The sequence below is a fragment of the Gobius niger genome, assembly GCF_951799975.1.
Source record: "Gobius niger genome assembly, chromosome: 14".
In the NCBI taxonomy this organism is placed as follows: Eukaryota; Metazoa; Chordata; class Actinopteri; order Gobiiformes; family Gobiidae; genus Gobius; species Gobius niger.
In genome coordinates, this window is record NC_136865.1 from 3,419,434 (window position 1) to 3,438,530 (window position 19,097).

A 19,097-nucleotide genomic window follows, 5' to 3' on the forward strand; every position below is an offset into this window, starting at 1 on the left:
GTTCAGGTGAGGGTTAAGGGATTATGTGTCCTATATTAATTCCAATCTAAGAGAACCTTTTGTTGGCAATATATTTCCTCAAAATGTATAACATGATACAGTTGCCTATTATGAAGAAATGTATTTTATAGTCGACCAAATAAAAACAAAGACACTTGACCAAATAGTTTTCTATTGTAGGGATATACTGTATATTAGGCCTTGTTGATCTTGAAGTCTGAGCCTATTATCAAAAATGTGCATGTGTATTATAGTTTGTACAAGACACATGCTCCTCATACAGTCCAGTTATACTGTGTCAAATCATAACAGACATAGATGTACATGACTTGCCACTTGCCAGACTTTGTGTTTAGAGATCATTCAGACAGAGGCTCAAACTGTCATTCTTTTTCAGGATCATAAATATACATTTGATCATTTTGTTTTAGCAAACTGTAACATAAAAAATGCACATGAAAACAGTAAATAATCAAGTGTTCTCTTACAGTTGTGCCTTATTGTTGGTATTGCAAACATAGTGATAATGACAGCTGTTTTGTGTTTTATGTTGAATCTGCAACATCGTGAGGGCCCTCTATAGTCAAATTCCCCTCTATAGTCAAATTCTCCTCTATAGTCAAATTCCGCATTGGACTCTCTGTATATAAATATTGTTTAATAAATTCCAATATTATGCATTATGCATAAGTGAAGTGTCAGCTTTAGCTTGTAGGGGCAGTGTATAAAGAGACAGTTTGCTTGAAAGACATCACTCTTTAAACACAAAGCTTGAGTCCCAACCAGATGTCAAAATCATAGAATGAAGAGTTTTATAATTGATATTCTTTGAACGCCCTTAACTAATGATAGAGCTGTAACTATTAACATAAAAGCTTTCCTGGTGTTGAAGACATGAAGCTCCTCTTATTGGAAAATGAAGCTCTATTACAGTTTTGTTTCTTTTAGTAATCCGTGCCGAAAGTAACAAGTACCACTGCGGGATCAGAGAGGCCATCGAGATCAGGAAACGTGCACCAACATCTATGAACCGGGACGAGGGAGCGTACACCTTATCCCACACCTGGGATGCGGTCCTGGAGAAGGCGCCAGTCAGTAGGGGGCGTAAGCTCTCCCTACTGACTGAAAAAGTCCATGTAAGCTGCCTACGACACGTCACCTCCACCACCAGGTGTCGCTTCTGAGGAAGATCACAGGAAGTGATCGAGTCAAGCAGGTAAAACTAAACCCTCTGTCTTACTAAAAGAAACAAAACTGTAATAGACTTAACTTAAAGGAATAGGCTACCGTTTTTACATACTGAGATATGTTCTTACCTTAGCTTTGACGAGTTCTTTGGGACCTGTCTGGTCTTCACCCGTGCCTTCAGTCACGTAAACACAGCGCAGACGGCGTTAGCATTTAGCCTCTCCCTCTCTCCTCTATAGCTCCAAAACAGGTCAAGATAGAAGCTACCAAGCTCTTCCACGTTTTCCCTATTTAAATATGGTTACGTGAAGTGTTCCACTACAAAGTATAATTACACAAAATTAAACAATGTGGATTTTCTAAGCGGATAAAAGGGGGAACTATATTGTAAGGCGTAATAATACCAGGAGTAGTTTGGCATCCGCACAGTAAAGTGAAGATTAGTGCGCGGATTTCGAACTACTCCTATTATTACGCCTTACAATATAGTTCCCCCTTTAACTTCCTGACTGTCTTGAGATGTTGCTCCAATATTTCCACATAGTGTTCTTTCTTCATGATGTCATCTATGTTGTGAAGTGCACCAGCCCCTCCCGCAGAAAAACAACCCTACAGCATGATGCTGCCACCCCCATTTTCTTTTTTTGTCAGGCTATGTCTCCAAAAAAGCATTTTTCCTTTTTTATTTGCAAGCTCTCGTCCACCAGCGGTGCCACTGCTGTCCCATAACAACAACCTCATCAGGAGGACAGGGATTGTCCGACCAGCGACCAGCTCGTCAACAAACCCAGACCTCCTGATCCAAATGTTCAGTTTAACACAGTCAATATAGAAGTCACATGGAATATTTACACAAAATGCACATTGAAGGAGTCGCACCGACAACCCTCGGGTTATGGGGCGATCCTGTCTAACCCTCCTATGCCCAGAGTAGAACTAGTTAAGGCACACCTACAACTGCAGGAAAAGTGCAAATACACTGAGTTTAAATGTTTTTTGTCTCTTTGTCTTAAAGCAAACACAGCTACGACTAAGAAGAATAAGTAGAATGTACAAAATATTGTAAATATATAGTTTTAAACACACACACTTACCTTTACATTTAGAAAACTGGAAACACAGCTACAATTACAACAAAGATATTTTTTTGTCTTTTTGTTTTTGACGCACACACAGCCATAAAAATATAAGAATATTGTTCTGATGAATAAAGTGTATAAACACAAACTACATTTATTGCATGTGTCAACATGATGCTTTTGCCACTTCAACATTTACTCAAATTTACACAAATAACTATGTTTTACTCATGTAAAAGTACAGTTACTTCATTATAATATTAGCTACTCAGGTAGCAGTAAAAAGTACCATATATGAAAACTATTCCAAGAAGGGCTATTACTTCAAAAAGTAACTGAGTACTAAAGTCGCCTCTGATGTTGGCCAACTACATCATGTGAGCAACAAGACCATTTGAAGCATGGATTGTGTTTTTTTTATCTGTGCTGCTATGATTAAATATAGTGTATTGATTATTGTGTAGCTTGATTGGTTACAATAATGTCATTTATTACATTGAACATTTGAGCATCAATAAAGCACATAATCCGTGTACCTTTCGATCATTAGTTATTCCGTTTCAAAATAAAATCAGAAAAACTAATTATGTGGTTGTTTTATTGTATTTCCATTTTCTAAATTAAATTGGAAAGGCAAAAAATTCTAAATAAAATATTGACCCATTTCTTTGCTCTGCAGTGGAAACAAACACTGCTAAAACAACTTCCGTTATTTTGTTCACTTCTGCTTCGGTTTGATTTGCTACTGGAAATGATGAGTAACTTTTTCTCTGCCTCTCTCTCCCTCGCGCAAGAGGGAAACAAAAACAAACTTAAGCAAAAGAGGTCGAGCTTCAACGCGATCTCCTCTGTAACCATTGTTTATTATGTCATTAGGACTTTTATTTCTCAAACTCGTTGCTGCTCACTTAGAGCACCTCGTGGAGCTGCAGCTGCAGCAGCCGAGGTGACCGGGGCGGAGGAGGAGGCAGTGGGCGGTGATGTCGCTTCAGAGGCAGCCAAGAGCGGAGCTGAGCGAACAGGTGGAAGATGTGAGTGTCGGGGCTCGTGTAGCCGCCTCGTCACTCACGGACTCCACGCGCCTTTTTCTCTCCCATGGCCCGGGAGAGCTGGTGCCGGGAGCGTTCGGGAGCTCTCTCTCTCTGTTTCCCCAGAGCCGCGCTCTAAAACCCTTTCCCGTCGTGCATTCACAAACTGTCCCTCTGCCACTCCCCTCTCCGTCCCCCCCACTTCAGCAGTGACCCTTGTTTTGCAAAGTAATCATGCACAACTAAAGTGACGAAGAGGAATAAAAAAATATATAGCCTAATAACGCGCATACCCGTCGCTATGGGCGGGCCATAGGGGGCCGTGCCCGTCCCCCAAGATGCTTGTGCCCCCCATGTGGTGTCGTCTACGTGATACGCAGGTATACGCCGTGTAACCACGAGAAGCCACTACAAATTGGGCAAAGATAGGCTACGTATCACTGTTACTTTTGCGCTTTCTGCCTGATTAGAGACCAGCCCAAACTCCACAACAAGTAACTATTTCCTCCCCTGACACGGAGAGAGGGGACCGACTGCATTTCATCCCTCTCTCTCTTTCTCTGGCACGGTTCCCTCTAGCTGCGCTCGTGCGCAATTGCGCACGGCTCCCGTATTGTCTGGGCACAAAATAAAATATAGCTGATATAATAGAGTCGTATTAACGATCATCCTCCGCTCTGAGAGTCCACGGCCTCTTCATGCTCATTTCCCGTTCCGGCTCGTCTCAGACACTGAAGCTTTAGTGAAGGCTGAGAGAGACTGAAAAGTGGACGCGGCCACAGCACTGACCGAGCCATATTCATGGTCCAAAAAACGGTGGGGTGGAGGTGTGGGTGTGTGTGTGTGTGCCTTGCGTCTGTGCAGTATTCTGCACAGACGCAAGGCCCAGCTCATTCAGCTGCTTTTGAAAAGGACCTCACTCTCATAAATTCAAGTTTGAGTTGAAGCATGTGTTGATGAGGAGGTTCAACTCGGAGAAACGCCACCTGCAACATGCTGACGTTTCTGCCACGAGGACTGATGCAGCTGTAGTTGGTCTGGTCATATTTGCTGTTGATTATGTTTAATGTAATGATCAGTGTGCGCCAGGGCTGCGTGAATACCATGTGAAAAATATGTATTTAGTAGTAAATGTGCCCCCCGTGGATTTCATATGCCCTCCTTAACAGGGACGTGCACAGACAGAGCCCAGGTGGTGCTCAAGCACCTGCCCCTCTGCCCTGTGCCCTGTAAGTGCCCTTCTCAAGACCTGTTTTTTTCTCCCCCAATATTAAGTATTATTTATTTTATTGTTCTTAGATATTTGCCCTATTAAGCCAACATGTGCTGAAAATACAGTTTTAATGTTCAGCAACTTCAAATCGCGCTTCCTCCTCTGCCTCTGAGCCGCGGCGGCGCTGACGCTTCTGATCAATAAAGGGCAGCTGTGCTGTCCCCGTGTTTCCCCCGTTTGAGAAGATGGTACAGCCCATCTCTGTGAGACGCGGAGTAAATTAAACTGAGTGAATTCGGTAAGTTTATGAACGAGCCAGCGCGACATGACGGGATTATTAAGGGGAAAGGAAACGAGAGGGCCCTCGGGGCGAGACTGTCAGCGCTGCGCGTGTTGAGACCGTCCGGATAAAGTCCGCGGTAACAAGTCAGTCACTTTAGCGGTTCTGTTTGTCGCTATAAAATGTTCTGAAAATGATCTGTATTATTCAGACTAAGTCAGGGCTGAGCGTAGACCAGGGCCAGAGCAGAGTGAGCTGAGCTGAGGAGACAGAAGCGAGAGGAGGAGAGAGAAGGTGACGAGGTGCCTGGGTTCTGGACACTGGAGGAGCACAGGAACATGAACAGCCCAGGATTATTGTTATATAACATGTTTTTTGACATGGACAAAAACATCCATGTCATGATATTGACAAAGCAGATGTTTTAAGTGTAGGCTATAGAACCTTTGCATCATTTATTTGTGCTAGACTTAAAGCCACAATAGAGATTAATGGCTTTTCCCTCTAATTGTGGGCCGTGTAAGGCATTACGGGCCTTCTCTCGATCTGACTGGCCCAACCGGCCCAAAATTAGCCTACGTCGGCCCACTCCCGATTCTCCCAATGGCCAGTACAGCCCTGCCCCTCGCCCTGACCTATGTTAGAAATATTTGTATTGAATCAGTCTCGTGTTATTGTGACCCTGCCGGGCTCGAACCCGTGACCTTGAAGTCGGCGTGTTTCCTAAAAAAATCCTCAAAATTTTAGCCACTCTAGCGCTATTCGAAGCAGAGACCCTCTTTCCCCGGCGACCACCAGTTCGTGTGAGCGCGCACACGACCCGGGTCCGGATGTCTCCCAAGTGTTCAGGGCTCCACCCGGGCGGACGTTGCGCATGTGGCCTCGGAGCGCGCTCTCCGCTCGGCCACCGCCCGCCGAAAGAATCCAGGACCACGAGTCCTTTTATCATGAACGCATCAAAACACTGCGGTGCCCATGGAAACCTCAGAGTTCTAAGTGATGACGTGATTGTGATTATTTAAATGATCACACAATAACACATTATACTATCAACTTTTCACTGAAAATAATGGAGGATAATGTTTAGTCCAAGGTTTAACCTCTTAACCCCCACGTGAGCCGAGTACATGTTCTCCAGTTTGGCATTACCCAAATTTAAAAGCCTTGTAAAAAAAAAAAAAAAAAAAAGAAACAAAAACGCGCAGGAAAGGCAACAATAGCACAATTAAAAAAGCGACAAAACCACAACTTAAAAGTGACAAAAACATGACAAAAAAGCATAAGAAACTAAGGAGAAAAAGCGAAAAGAAAGCAACAAAACGTGGCAAAAACGACACAAAAACCCAATGAAAACAACATGAGCCGGTGCATGATTCTGAAGAGCTTTAGAGCAGCTATAGCTTCACACTTCACGGTTAGACACTTGTCCCGAACATCAAAATAATCAATGTATCCAGATCCTTACACCAGCATCAAAACTCTAGATACTCATCTGGACTTTCAAGAATCTTTAGCAGAAGTGGCGGAGGTTAAGAGGCTAAAAGCATGAATTTGTCATATTCCTAATAATCAACAATGAAACAGTTGAAGTCTTTGGGATATTATTTTTAAGCCTTTTGAAGGAGTCCTCTAAAAAGGTTGGAGACCCCTGGCCAGGGTTGGACTGGCAGAAAAAATCGGCCTTTTTGGGTCAAGACTGGCCCTCTAAAAAAAAACAGTCATGTTCAATGCAACAGTCGAGGTGAACAATAGGCCCTTGGCTTGAACTAAAACAGTATAAGCTACGAATCGAGGACAATGTGGTTTCTGCCGAAGCATCTCATAGCACACAACACTTTATTCTTGTCAATTACAACTTGATGGAACTTTTGTAAAATTACTTAACAATCTTAAAATGTGCGTTCCGTTAATGAAGTTCCTCTCGCGACTGTGACACAAATAAACTTCTCCAAACCAACCAAATGATCCCACTGTAGATTGAAGATGAAATGGTCAAACTCACCACGGAGTTAGAGAAGTGTGGAGTGAAAATAGAAGTCCCCAAAAAGGCCAAACATTGTAAATCCTTTCAATGGAAACTAGAAGATTTCCAAACTGCGCGCAATGATGACACTGTCATTTGTGTGGTAAAAGGTTGGGCGTAGATGGGTCTTCCAAATGGACAATGATCCAAAGCAAACTGCCAAATTTGTGGAACTACATTCAAAAGGTGTGACCCAAGTTATACCGTTTAAAGGCCAACCACATCAAACCATGTAGTAAATTCTTTCTCTCAGTAGTCTGGCATTTGGCGAATAGAAAAAAATTGAAAAATTCTCATTGACCTAAAAAAATATATTAAAAAAAAGAAGAAAGGTATGAGTTAATTCTAGTTTCATGTCAGACAGTGAGAGAGAGAAATGCAAAAGTGTCTTTTTTTATGAAGTGTGTAGGCTATGTAAACATCTGGTTCTCACTGTAAGTGACATTAGCTCATACAAGACAGGAGTAGGCGAACCGTCCCAGAAAGCAAAAGTAGCAAGGCCAAGTCTCAAAGCAAGACAAACAGCAAATGCCCTAAATGACTTACATGTCAGAAATATGTTTATTGAAGCAATCTTGTGCTTTTGTGACTCTACCCGGATTCAAAACCCGGACCTTAGGGTCGATGTGTTTTCCAAAGAACTTTGATCACATCATAACTACATGCTTTTGACTGAAAATCATGAATAGGCGATGTTCAGTCCATGGTTTAAGGGAGAAAACACACTGTTATAGGAAAACGATCTTGAATTAGTCCAGTTGAAGTAGTGCATTTGTAGACTAGCCTAACCGTTTGGCTTTCACTGTTTGATCCTGAGGCCCAACACACTGAATCAATTTGCAGTGACTGACACGGACTCTCTGAAACTCACATATGGTTCTGTGGTGGTGCTGAAGTGGACAGCTCCTCCTGTAGGCTACAGTAGACACAACTCTCACAATTGTGCTGTTGGCTGATGGCCATCATGAAACTATACTCAAGATATTGCGGTGAGAGTCCAAACGACAAGAAATGATCAGTGACAAGAAACATTTTAGGACTTTACAGCAGTCTTTATCACTCAGTAGAAGTGAAATCTTTGAGGTGAAACTGTGTCTCACTCATTCAACTCCACTGCAGACACTGGTTTCGTCATCGATACCAGAAGCGAAGCAGCGCTTCCCATCAGACGCTGGAGGGTAATACATTCACTGGGCACGTAGAAATGACTGTCCTTTTCATAATCTGAAAAGGCGTATATAGACCCGCCCAATCCTCTCCTGCAACAAAGACAGAAATGTGCATGAGCTATTATCATGAAGAATTGGCATGCTTTTGATTGAAATAAACGTTAGCAGGTTCACGATTTAACCCCGGCCTGAACCGTGCACATTTTCCCCACTTTGGATTGACCCAAAACCTAGTAGCTTAAAAAAGCACATCAAAATAGCAATGAAAACCAGGATAAAACGCAGCAAACTACTACTACATTCACTGTATTTGGCTATAAACAGGCTAATGCCAACAGACATTATTTTACGTGCGGTAGAACTGAAATGAAGGAAGATTTCACTTCAGCACTACTTGAAAAAGCCAAGTTCTGGTGAGCCCTATTGTGTACAGCTTTACCTCTGAGGGACTTTGCAGAGACAAACTGACCTGGTCATGCGGAGTGGAGGCCTTTCTAGCAGGAAGGACAGAAGTTGCAGAGCGGATGACCAAGCTTCATGTTTGGGCAGCGCTCGGGCTTCGAGTAAAGCTGTGTGGAGGTACGAGCAGAGAAATGTTTCTGGAAGCTCTCGGCCAAACTGTAGGATGTCTGTAAAAAAAAAAAGACAAGAAAAGTATCACAATGATGACACTGTCATTTGTGCGTTAAAAGCTTTGCAGTTGTTGAGATTTGGATCAGATAGTTATATTCTTCATGAATGAAACACTTTGTTTACATTACCAAATGGTAGCTTTGTTAACTCAGATCTAGCTAAACCTGTTCTCTGCTCCCAGTTCACGAAAGGGAAAATATTTTATTATCTCAGCTAAACGTCGTCTTCATCTCACTCTTTCGTTAAGCCTGTTTCTTATTTGTCACAAAAGGTCGGATTTCAGGTCTCTCCCGGCCGAGCAAGGTGTACAGAGCGATCTGCGATTCGCCACTTGGTCGGCAAATACAGCGAACCATATTCACAAACCTGTGGTACATGTTCACAGAGACCTCCGCTCCTTGACATCGGCCAGTACTAGCACGCAACCGCGCCGGGACTTGAACCCGTGAGCCGCAGTTTACAAGATCGACGCGCAGCGTGCTGAGCTAAAGCCCGCCTAATATAACAGCCAGGGCTATGTTAATTATATCTTTAACACATTGGAACGTATCCTACATTCAAATGTATACGACGCAGCCGAGTTAGCACGGGCTAGCCGAGTTAGCGAGTAGCTAGCATGCAGCTAACCAAAACATTAGCTTCGCGGTTAGCATGTCCTCCCCATTGAAATTATACCACACAACAGTGTGTTACAGCTTCAGAAAATGTGGAAACACACGCACACACACTTACGACGAGAGGATTAGGATTATCTGTATGTATCTTGGCCTTTTAGCATGTTTAACCCTGGGAGCTACATAGTTTGGTGACAAGACTGGGCCTCTGAATGAATGAATACACCGTGAGAATCAGATGTTTACATACACTTAATAAAAAGACACATTTGTATTTTTTCTCTCTCTCACTGTCTGACATGAAACCAGAATTAACCTACTTTTTTAGGTCAATTACCTTTTTTTAAAATTATTATTATTATTTGATGCCAGAAGAATGATTTATTTTTTATTTTATTTTATTTTTATTTTTTTTGGAAATGCTTGTGGTACTTTTCACAAAGTCATAAGCTTACATACACTATGATTACTATACCTTTAAACTATTTGGGAAAGCCTGACGATGTCATGTCCTTGGAAGGATGCACAAGGCTGATACATCCTTGGCTGTAATTTCTGTGTCCCAGAGATGAACGTGCTGTAGTCTGAAATGCAAATATCAAACCAAGAAAAAAATGCAAAAGACGTGGTGAAGACGCTGAAACTGGTCAGAGTGTGTCATTATCCAGAGTGAAACAAGTCCGTACTGACATGAGCTGAGAGCTTGCAAATAAAAAAGGAAAAATGCTTTTTTGGAGACATAGCCTGACAAAAAAAGAAAATGGGGGTGGCAGCATCATGCTGTAGGGTTGTTTTTCTGTGGGAGGGGCTGGTGCACTTCACAACATAGATGACATCATGAAGAAAGAACACTATGTGGAAATATTGGAGCAACATCTCAAGACATCAGTCAGGAAGTTAAAGGTTGGGCGTAGATGGGTCTTCCAAATGGACAATGATCCAAAGCAAACTGCCAAATTTGTGGAACTATACTCAAAAGGTGTGACCCAAGTTATACCGTTTAAAGGCCAACCACATCAAACCATGTAGCAAATTCTTTCTCTCAGTAGTCTGGCATTTGGAGAATAGAAAAAAATTGAAAAATTCTCATTGACCTAAAAAAATATATTAAAAAAAAAGAAGAAAGGTATGAGTTAATTCTAGTTTCATGTCAGACAGTGAGAGAGAAAAATGCAAAAGTGTCTTTTTTTATGAAGTGTGTAGGCTATGTAAACATCTGGTTCTCACTGTAAGTGACATTAGCTCATACAAGACAGGAGTAGGCGAACCGTCCCAGAAAGCAAAAGTAGCAAGGCCAAGTCTCAAAGCAAGACAAACAGCAAATGCCCTAAATGACTTACATGTCAGAAATATGTTTATTGAAGCAATCTTGTGCTTTTTTTGTGACTCTACCCGGATTCAAAACCCGGACCTTAGGGTCGACGTGTTTTCCAAAGAACTTTGATCACATCATAACTACATGCTTTTGACTGAAAATCATGAATAGGCGATGTTCAGTCCATGGTTTAAGGGAGAAAACACACTGTTGTAGGAAAACGATCTTGAATTAGTCCAGTTGAAGTAGTGCATTTGTAGACTAGCCTAACCGTTTGGCTTTCACTGTTTGATCCTGAGGCCCAACACACTGAATCAATTTGCAGTGACTGACACGGACTCTCTGAAACTCACATATGGTTCTGTGGTGGTGCTGAAGTGGACAGCTCCTCCTGTAGGCTACAGTAGACACAACTCTCACAATTGTGCTGTTGGCTGATGGCCATCATGAAACTATACTCAAGATATTGCGGTGAGAGTCCAAACGACAAGAAATGATCAGTGACAAGAAACATTTTAGGACTTTACAGCAGTCTTTATCACTCAGTAGAAGTGAAATCTTTGAGGTGAAACTGTGTCTCACTCATTCAACTCCACTGCAGACACTGGTTTCGTCATCGATACCAGAAGCGAAGCAGCGCTTCCCATCAGACGCTGGAGGGTAATACATTCACTGGGCACGTAGAAATGACTGTCCTTTTCATAATCTGAAAAGGCGTATATAGACCCGCCCAATCCTCTCCTGCAACAAAGACAGAAATGTGCATGAGCTATTATCATGAAGAATTGGCATGCTTTTGATTGAAATAAACGTTAGCAGGTTCACAATTTAACCCCGGCCTGAACCGTGCACATTTTCCCCACTTTGGATTGACCCAAAACCTAGTAGCTTAAAAAAAGCACATCAAAATAGCAATGAAACCCAGGATAAAACGCAGCAAACTACTACTACATTCACTGTATTTGGCTATAAACAGGCTAATGCCAACAGACATTATTTTACGTGTGGTAGAACTGAAATGAAAGAAGATTTCACTTCAGAACTACTTGAAAAAGCCAAGTTCTGGTGAGCCCTATTGTGTACAGCTTTACCTCTGAGGGACTTCGCAGAGACAAACTGACCTGGTCATGCGGAGTGGAGGCCTTTCTAGCAGGAAGGACAGAAGTTGCAGAGCGGATGACCAAGCGTCATGTTTGGGCAGCGCTCGGGCTTCGAGTAAAGGGATGTGTGGCTTTACGGACTTATGATCAGGACTCTTTGTTTCGTATAAAGCAGTCAATGGAGGGCCTGTTTGATACACGGAACAGCTACAAACAGACGTTTCCTCCTCCTTTCATCATCGATCCCGGCTCACCTGACTACTTGTTGCTGTGTCGGGCGCTGGGCAGAGTCCGCAGGAGATCCAAGAAAAGAGGCTCTCGGGCTGGTGTCCAGGTTAAGCGTAGGCGTGCTGCAGCGCGTGGGGGCTCCGCTGTCTTCGGCCGCCGGGATCGCGCTCAGTGCCTGCGCCAGATTTCTCTCCTCGATGCGTGTGGCAGGGTGTCCACGCCGCCGCCCGCTCGGACTATTACGAGTGTCCTGGACCCATCACAGCGCTGGAGCTGTGGTCAGGAGTTTTCATCGCCATCACCGACTTCCGTGTTTGTGCCGGCTTTCCCCGCTTGGACCAGCTGGAGGTGCCTTCGACCAATCCCGCTGCGTAACACGGACACTGCCTTCGTGACGTCATCTACAATCCGTGTTGGCCTGTTGAATGCTCGCTCTATTGCGAATAAATCTCATTCTTTGAACGATCTTTTCTCAAGAGAAAAGATGGATATCATGTGTCTTTCGGAGACTTGGCAGAGAGAGGAAGAGTTCATTCATTTAAATGATCTCTGTCCAGCTGGCTGCTCTGCTGTTGGGAAGCCCCGCCCCTATCGCCGTGGTGGTGGCCTGGCTTATGTGCACAGGGATGTCCACAAATGCAAAGTGTCCCAGTCCCAAGAATTCTCATCTTTTGAATCGCAGATGATCAAGGTGGGCTTTTCGTCCCCACTCTACTGTGTCTTGATCTACCGGCCTCCTGGCCCTGCTGCTGCCTTTTTAAAGGATTTCAGTGACTTTTTATCCTCTATAATAAAGTTGGAATCTGTCTTAATCCTTGGGGATTTTAATCTTCATGTTGATGACTGCTCATCTTCCCCCGCAATGGAACTGTTAACGTTGACCGAAGCTTTTAATTTTGAGCAGCATGTTTCTGAGCCCACTCACCAAAAAGGCCATATTTTAGACCTAGTTTTTACGCTTGGTTTAAACATTTTAAACATGTCTGTGATTGATGTCCATATGAGTGATCATAGTCTTGTTCTATTTGATCTGCACTTTAGTCCTGAGCCCAAGCCCTCAGCTGTCAGGTCTCAGAGACGTGTCATCTCTCCAAATACTGCAGATAGTTTTTCTGAGATGTTTGACCCGCTTTTAGTCATGGACTGTCTCAATGTGGACGATCTCATTCACTGTTTTAACAATCACTGTGTAAAAATTTTGGATCAGGTGGCTCCTGTTAAATCTAACTTGTCACAGAAAAAAGCGTGCCCTTGGACAAATGAAAATATCTTAGGACTCAAGAGACTGTGTCGTAAGACTGAACGCCTGTGGAAATCCACTAAACTTGAGGTGCACAGACTCTATCTCAGGGATCTTGTGTCATCATACAATGTGATGGTTGACAATGCCAGATCTGAATATATCCGTCAGCTGGTATCATTGAATAAGAAAAATCCCAAAGTGTTGTTTGACACAATAAATTCTTTGGTTTGTCCTGCTGCTCCAGTTACCCCTGTCTTTTGTGAAGCTGACAGTAATGCCTTTTTGAGATTTTTCACTAACAAAATTAGGATGATTAAGGATAAAATCCCGCCCCTCCTGTGTGGTACCCCTGCTGAGTTTGAGCCTGTGTCCAGCATGTGGTCCTCATTTAAGACTGTGACGTTTGCTGATGTTTCGGCACTGGTGTCCAAGATGAAGCCGTCCTCTTGTTCATCTGACGCCCTTCCTTGCAGGCTCTTTCAAAAAGTGTTTGAGGTAATTGGCCCTTGTGTTACCAAAATGGTTAATGTGTCTTTGTCAACTGGCGCGTTTCCTAGTGCCTTTAAACATGCCATAGTGGAGCCACTACTAAAAAGAGCAGGTTTAGATCCGACGGATCTTAATAGTTTTAGGCCTATCTCAAAACTCCCGTTCCTGTCCAAGATCCTTGAGAAGGTGGTCTGTGAACAGCTTACATTCTTCCTGGATCAAAACAACATCCACGAGCCATTTCAGTCAGGCTTCCGTAAACAACACTCTACGGAAACGGCCTTACTGAAAGTGTCCAGCGACATTATGATGTCTGCTGACTCTAGAAAACACACTGTTCTAGTTCTCTTGGATCTGTCCTCAGCCTTCGACACAGTTGACCATCAGGTTCTCCTGAAAAGACTGAGGGATCAAGTAGGACTGTCGGGGTCAGTTCTACAGTGGTTCTCCTCATATTTATCGGGACGTAGCTTTAGTGTTACAGCTAACCAAAAAATGTCTGAGTCTGTGGGTTTGTTGTGTGGAGTGCCTCAAGGGTCCGTTTTAGGTCCCGTCTTATTTTTGTTGTACTTGATCCCTTTGGGAAAGATCATCAAAAGGTTCGGTGATGTTTCTTTCCACCTATTTGCTGACGATATCCAGCTTTACTGTTCCTTTAAACCGTCCGAAATCCAGAAGTTGAACTCTCTGCTCCATTGTCTAGTGGAAATAAAACAGTGGCTCAGCGATAACTCTTTGCAGCTCAATGCAGACAAAACGGAAACCCTGGTAATCGCACCTGATGATTCAATTCCAGGGATTAAACAGTTCCTGGGTGACTTAGGCCAGTCTGCGAAACCAAGCCTTCGTAACTTGGGAGTTATTTTTGACAAAGACATGTCATTAGTGCAGCACTGTAAGCAGCTAACCAGGAACTGCTTCTTTCAACTAAGGAACATTTCTAAACTTAGGAATATGGTTTCACGTAATGATTTGGAGCTGATCATCCATGCATTTATGTCTTCACGTTTAGATTATTGTAACGGTTTGTTTTCATGTCTTAACAAGAAGGAGCTCTCTCGACTGCAATTAGTGCAAAACTCTGCAGCGAGAATTCTGACCCGCACAAACAGGAGGACCCACATATCCCCTATTTTAAAACAGCTTCATTGGCTGCCAGTGTCTTTTAGGATCGAGTTTAAAGTTCTGGTTCTAGCCTTCAGAGCCGTGCATGGTCAGGCTCCTTCCTATATCAGTGCTCTGGTCCAGCCTTACACCCCTGCGCGCGCTCTGAGGTCTGTGGATCAGAACCTGCTAAAGGTTCCACGTACGAGTTTTCGTACTAGAGGCGACCGATCCTTCCAGGCTGTTGCTCCCAGGCTCTGGAATGGTCTTCCGCCCTCTTTGCGCTGTATTGACTCTGTTGTTTCTTTCAAATGCAAACTTAAGACACATTTATTTGTCCAAGCTTTTAATTAGCTACTTTTGGGCTGCTGTGATTTCTGTGTTGTTTTGACCCCTTTTTATATTGTATGCAACTTCTGTTTTTAACTGTGTTGTGAAGCACTTTGTGGCCTTTGCCTGTGAAAGGTGCTATATAAATAAAGATTACTTACTTACTTACTTACTGTGTGGAGGTACGAGCAGAGAAATGTTTCTGGCAGCTCTCGGCCAAACTGTAGGATGTCTGTAAAAAAAAAAAGACAAGAAAAGTATCACAATGATGACACTGTCATTTGTGCGTTAAAAGCTTTGCAGTTGTTGAGATTTGGATCAGATAGTTCTATTCTTCATGAATGAAACACTTTGTTTACATTACCAAATGGTAGCTTTGTTAACTCAGATCTAGCTAAACCTGTTCTCTGCTCCCAGTTCACGAAAGGGAAAATATTTTATTATCTCAGCTAAACATCGTCTTCATCTCACTCTTTCGTTAAGCCTGTTTCTTATTTGTCACAAAAGGTCGGATTTCAGGTCTCTCCCGGCCGAGCAAGGTGTACAGAGCGATCTGCGATTCGCCACTTGGTCGGCAAATACAGCGAACCATATTCACAAACCTGTGGTACATGTTCACAGAGACCTCCGCTCCTTGACATCGGCCAGTACTAGCACGCAACCGCGCCGGGACTTGAACCCGTGAGCCGCAGTTTACAAGATCGACGCGCAGCGTGCTGAGCTAAAGCCCGCCTAATATAACAGCCAGGGCTATGTTAATTATATCTTTGACACATTGGAACGTATCCTACATTCAAATGTATACGACGCAGCCGAGTTAGCACGGGCTAGCCGAGTTAGCGAGTAGCTAGCATGCAGCTAACCAAAACATTAGCTTCGCGGTTAGCATGTCCTCCCCATTGAAATTATACCACACAACAGTGTGTTACAGCTTCAGAAAATGTGGAAACACACGCACACACACTTACGACGAGAGGATTAGGATTATCTGTATGTATCTTGGCCTTTTAGCATGTTTAACCCTGGGAGCTACATAGTTTGGTGACAAGACTGGGCCTCTGAATGAATGAATACACCGTGAGAATCAGATGTTTACATACACTTAATAAAAAGACACATTTGTATTTTTTCTCTCTCTCACTGTCTGACATGAAACCAGAATTAACCTACTTTTTTAGGTCAATTACATTTTTTTAAAATTATTATTATTATTTGATGCCAGAAGAATGATTTATTTTTTATTTTATTTTATTTTTATTTTTTTTGGAAATGCTTGTGGTACTTTTCACAAAGTCATAAGCTTACATACACTATGATTACTATACCTTTAAACTATTTGGGAAAGCCTGACGATGTCATGTCCTTGGAAGGATGCACAAGGCTGATACATCCTTGGCTGTAATTTCTGTGTCCCAGAGATGAACGTGCTGTAGTCTGAAATGCAAATATCAAACCAAGAAAAAAATGCAAAAGACGTGGTGAAGATGCTGAAACTGGTCAGAGTGTGTCATTATCCAGAGTGAAACAAGTCCGTACTGACATGAGCTGAGAGCTTGCAAATAAAAAAGGAAAAATGCTTTTTTGGAGACATAGCCTGACAAAAAAAGAAAATGGGGGTGGCAGCATCATGCTGTAGGGTTGTTTTTCTGTGGGAGGGGCTGGTGCACTTCACAACATAGATGACATCATGAAGAAAGAACACTATGTGGAAATATTGGAGCAACATCTCAAGACATCAGTCAGGAAGTTAAAGGTTGGGCGTAGATGGGTCTTCCAAATGGACAATGATCCAAAGCAAACTGCCACATTTGTGGAACTATATTCAAAAGGTGTGACCCAAGTTATACCGTTTAAAGGCCAACCACATCAAACCATGTAGCAAATTCTTTCTCTCAGTAGTCTGGCATTTGGAGAATAGAAAAAAATTGAAAAATTCTCATTGACCTAAAAAAATATATTAAAAAAAAGAAGAAAGGTATGAGTTAATTCTAGTTTCATGTCAGACAGTGAGAGAGAGAAATGCAAAAGTGTCTTTTTTTATGAAGTGTGTAGGCTATGTAAACATCTGGTTCTCACTGTAAGTGACATTAGCTCATACAAGACAGGAGTAGGCGAACCGTCCCAGAAAGCAAAAGTAGCAAGGCCAAGTCTCAAAGCAAGACAAACAGCAAATGCCCTAAATGACTTACATGTCAGAAATATGTTTATTGAAGCAATCTTGTGCTTTTTTTGTGACTCTACCCGGATTCAAAACCCGGACCTTAGGGTCGACGTGTTTTCCAAAGAACTTTGATCACATCATAACTACATGCTTTTGACTGAAAATCATGAATAGGCGATGTTCAGTCCATGGTTTAAGGGAGAAAACACACTGTTGTAGGAAAACGATCTTGAATTAGTCCAGTTGAAGTAGTGCATTTGTAGACTAGCCTAACCGTTTGGCTTTCACTGTTTGATCCTGAGGCCCAACACACTGAATCAATTTGCAGTGACTGACACGGACTCTCTGAAACTCACATATGGTTCTGTGGTGGTGCTGAAGTGGACAGCTCCTCCTGTAGGCTACAGTAGACACAACTCTCACAATTGTGCTGTTGGCTGATGGCCATCATGAAACTATACTCAAGATATTGCGGTGAGAGTCCAAACGACAAGAAATGATCAGTGACAAGAAACATTTTAGGACTTTACAGCAGTCTTTATCACTCAGTAGAAGTGAAATCTTTGAGGTGAAACTGTGTCTCACTCATTCAACTCCACTGCAGACACTGGTTTCGTCATCGATACCAGAAGCGAAGTAGCGCTTCCCATCAGACGCTGGAGGGTAATACATTCACTGGGCACGTAGAAATGACTGTCCTTTTCATAATCTGAAAAGGCGTATATAGACCCGCCCAATCCTCTCCTGCAACAAAGACAGAAATGTGCATGAGCTATTATCATGAAGAATTGGCATGCTTTTGATTGAAATAAACGTTAGCAGGTTCACGATTTAACCCCGGCCTGAACCGTGCACATTTTCCCCACTTTGGATTGACCCAAAACCTAGTAGCTTAAAAAAAGCACATCAAAATAGCAATGAAACCCAGGATAAAACGCAGCAAACTACTACTACATTCACTGTTTTTGGCTATAAACAGGCTAATGCCAACAGACATTATTTTACGTGCGGTAGAACTGAAATGAAGGAAGATTTCACTTCAGCACTACTTGAAAAAGCCAAGTTCTGGTGAGCCCTATTGTGTACAGCTTTACCTCTGAGGGACTTCGCAGAGACAAACTGACCTGGTCATGCGGAGTGGAGGCCTTTCTAGCAGGAAGGACAGAAGTTGCAGAGCGGATGACCAAGCGTCATGTTTGGGCAGCGCTCGGGCTTCGAGTAAAGGGATGTGTGGCTTTACGGACTTATGATCAGGACTCTTTGTTTCGTATAAAGCAGTCAATGGAGGGCCTGTTTGATACACGGAACAGCTACAAACAGACGTTTCCTCCTCCTTTCATCATCGATCCCGGCTCACCTGACTACTTGTTGCTGTGTCGGGCGCTGGGCAGAGTCCGCAGGAGATCCAAGAAAAGAGGCTCTCGGGCTGGTGTCCAGGTTAAGCGTAGGCGTGCTGCAGCGCGTGGGGGCTCCGCTGTCTTCGGCCGCCGGGATCGCGCTCAGTGCCTGCGCCAGATTTCTCTCCTCGATGCGTGTGGCAGGGTGTCCACGCCGCCGCCCGCTCGGACTATTACGAGTGTCCTGGACCCATCACAGCGCTGGAGCTGTGGTCAGGAGTTTTCATCGCCATCACCGACTTCCGTGTTTGTGCCGGCTTTCCCCGCTTGGACCAGCTGGAGGTGCCTTCGACCAATCCCGCTGCGTAACACGGACACTGCCTTCGTGACGTCATCTACAATCCGTGTTGGCCTGTTGAATGCTCGCTCTATTGCGAATAAATCTCATTCTTTGAACGATCTTTTCTCAAGAGAAAAGATGGATATCATGTGTCTTTCGGAGACTTGGCAGAGAGAGGAAGAGTTCATTCATTTAAATGATCTCTGTCCAGCTGGCTGCTCTG